Source organism: Marmota monax, unplaced genomic scaffold (assembly GCF_021218885.2).
Source record: "Marmota monax isolate L192 unplaced genomic scaffold, Marmota_monax_Labrador192_F-V1.1 WCK01_AAM20220418_F8-fsc00013, whole genome shotgun sequence".
Classification (NCBI taxonomy): Eukaryota; Metazoa; Chordata; class Mammalia; order Rodentia; family Sciuridae; genus Marmota; species Marmota monax.
Genome location: NW_026692202.1, coordinates 3,227,609 through 3,231,253, shown reverse-complemented (window position 1 = coordinate 3,231,253; position 3,645 = coordinate 3,227,609).

Sequence of the window (3,645 nt, the reverse complement as noted above, 5' to 3'; positions counted from 1 at the left end):
GTGGTGACGTGAAAGATTCAGCTTGTGTTGGCCTCACTTTCTTTGGCTCCTCTCACGCCATCCTTCCCCCCATACTCTTTCAGAGTCATCTTTGTGGGGTTTTTTAATTAGTAAACTTTTTTTTTTAAAGCAATTCTAGAAAAAAAAATAAAAATAAAGCAGTTCTAGTTTTATAGAAATTTTGAGTAGAAATTATAGAGTTTTCATATATCCTCTCCTTTCCCAGTACCTCTATTATTAATATCTTGCACTTAGGTGGTACGTTGATTTCAATCAATGAACAAATACTAATAGATTATCATTAATTGAAGTGCATAGTTTTCATTAGGCTGACTGTGTTGCACATTTTATGGGTTTGGACAAATGCATACATGTATCCTCCATTAGAGTGTTATACACAAAGGGTATTAAGCCTAAAAATCCTCTGTTCTCCTATCATCCTTCCCTTCCTCCCTGAACCTCCTGGAATCATTGATCTTTCTGTTATCCCCATACTGTTGCCTTTTTTGCAATTTTATATAGTTGAAACTTTATCATGTGAAGCATTTTGGGGTTGGTTTCTTTCTAGCAATATGTAGTCAATATGTATTTAAGGTGTAAAGTACTTTTTTAAAAAAAAAGTACTGAGGATTAAACCCAGGGCACTTTGCCATTGAGCCACATCCCCAGGCCTTTTTATTTTTAATTTTTGAGACATAGTCTCACTAGTTGCTTAGGACCTCACTAAATTTTGAAATCCTCCTATCTCAGCCTCTCAAGTCGCTGGGATTATAGGCGTGCACCACTGTGCCTGGCTGCTTCATGCTATCCATGGTTGGATAGCTCATTGCTTTTTTTTTTTTTTTCCTGGTGCTGGGGATTGAATCCAGGGCCTCAAGAATGCTAAATATGTGCTCTATCACTGAGCTACACCACCAGCCCAGCTTGTTGCTTTGTAATGATTAATAATATTCCATTGTATGGATGTCTTGCATTTTGTTCATCCATTAACCTATTGAAGGACATCTTGGTCTGGGCAATTGTGAATATGTGAGTAGGTTTTGGTGTGGACATAAGTTTTCAACTCGTGTGGGTAAACATAAAGGAGCACAATTGCTGATGGTTAGGTAAGAGAATATGTACTTTTTCAAGAAACCTGCCAAACTATCTTGCAAAGTGGCTATACCATTTTGCAATCCCGCCAGCAACAAATGAGATTTCCTGTTGCCCCACATCTTGGCCAGTATTTGGTGGTAGCAGTATGTTGCATTTTGGCCATTCTAGTAGATATATAGTAGTATCTTGCTGATGTTTTAATATGTGTTTCTCTGATGACATGTAGTATGGAACATCTTTTCATATGCTTATTTGCTATTCATTTATCTTATTGGGTGAGGTATCTGGGAAGGTCTTTTGCCCATTTTTTAATTGAGTTTTTTTGCTTACTTATGGTTGAATGTTGAGTTCTTGGTATATTTTGGATATCAATCCTTTATTAGCTATATGTTTGGCAAATATTTTCTCCTAGCCTGTGGTCTGTCTTTTCATTCTCTTAAAGACATACCTGTTTTCCTAAATTAAATGTGTTCAGGGCCATCCTGGGCAACTTAGGGAGATCCTGTCTCAAAATAAAATGTAAAAGGCTGGGGACGTAGCTCATTTGCAGAGCATGTATCAAACACGGGTCCGACCCTGGGTTCAATTCCCAGTGCAAAACACACACACACACAAACACACACACACGCGCAAATCAAATGTGTTCCCTATCCTTTTCCTCCATTTCTTTGCAAAAGGCCTTTTTTGTTAGTCTGAACTAACAAAAAAGAAACATGGGATATGTTTCCTTAGAGGTCCTTTCAGAAATAATCCTCTATCCTGGCAACAACCAGACTTGCATTTCCTAGAATTGACTGAAAACTGGATCAAATGAAGCCTCTACATTTTTTTCACAATATCTTTATTTATTTATTTTTATGTGGTGCTGAGGATGGAACCCTGTGCCTCATAGGTGCTAGGTAAACACTCTACCACTGAGTCACAATCCCAGCCCAAAGCATCTATATTAAAACTCCAAATGGTCCTAAGAAGGAAGCCAAACAAACCCAAAGACCCTAAAACATCCTGACCATCCCAGGCCAGAGGAGAATCCTAACAGCTACCACGGAATAAAAGCTGCCCAGCCTCTGCAAAGCCAGAAGAGGGGATCACATAGGAACCTGGACGCTGGAGCAGATTAACTTTCTGAGAGCGCTTGAGTGAGTGGAATGGTGCATGTCCAGCCACCACCTCCCCCTTCACAGGGTCAGGGAAAGCTCTGGCTGATAAGCTGATGAACCAGCTGGTTCCCATCAGCCCGTGAACACTGGATTTGAAAGGATTAATAAATCAAATCCAAGAGAGTTTTTAAAAAAGGGAGGGGCAGATACAGGCACATCTTGCAAATAAGTTCATTATTTTCCACACTGGCTCACCTCTGGACTACATTAAAGAAATTGGTGGCATTATCTAACATAGCCCAGACAACCAGAAGATCATTCCCGTGGCATCCACCTTGATCACATATGTGCATACACAGAGTTTTCAGCAAGACCAAGAAAGTGATCCAAGCAATGGAGACCATGATGTGGTGATTCCAAAAGAGAAGCCTGAAGTCTCTGTCCCAAACTCTCTTAATTCTCACATTCGCCCTGATTACCGTGTGGGAACAGGATAAACTTGTTGGGTAGGTTTAACTCATTTGTTGAGGGTGCCAACTACAGGTTCCAGAATGGTGTTATATAGCTGGTTTACTCTCCTGAATTTTTGAGGCTTTGTTAGACATAGTGGAATAGCAAAGAAATAAGCCCTTATGCATTTTAATGAGAGACACCTATAGAATCAGCTATAATGGATCTAGGCTGTTAGACAAGGCAAAAGAAATCACCTAAAAGATTAACTGAATAAATAAATGTAGGAGAGTTCAAAACAATTCTGGTAGTTCTTATTTATATGTCAAATAACTTTTTAAAATGTCCCTTCCCCTAATTGCTGGTGACCTTAACACACAGGCTTTCATTTGACTTCAATGATCCTAAATAGAAGGTTCCAGCTACATCCTGTCATCTACACAGCAACTACCCCAAAACTATTGAATGGACCAGCCCCGACCTGAGAGAGACCTTGGTTCTGAAGCCCTCCAATGTTCTTCAGTCCAAAATAGTCAGCATGTCAAAGCACCATAGTTTCAGGTATTATTTTCTGAGCACCAATAGGAACAAATTAGGTCTCTCTCTTATTGCTGAGGAAGCAAATATAAAATGGAAACTATTTACACAGGAGTTAATTACTTAAAGAAACATGGGATATGTTTCCTTAGAGGTCCTTTCAGAAATAATCCTCTATCCTGGCAAGCAGGTACTGTTCCACTTAAAACCCTCATGAGATAAGTTGCCCACTTCTCCTGGGCCATCTTTTTTGGGCCAACAGTTCCATTCATCTGCTAGGATTTAGAATGTAAGGTAAGTCTCCCCACCATCACAAATGGCCGACCCCAGAACTCTCATCTCATGGAAAAGCCCTTACAGTGGTTGGTAAGGTTATAAAACATCTTAGGAAGGTTCCAGTAACATTTTTGAAGTGCACAATTCTGCCCAAAGCTGTGAGGCAACAGAATCAGAGTCAGCATAA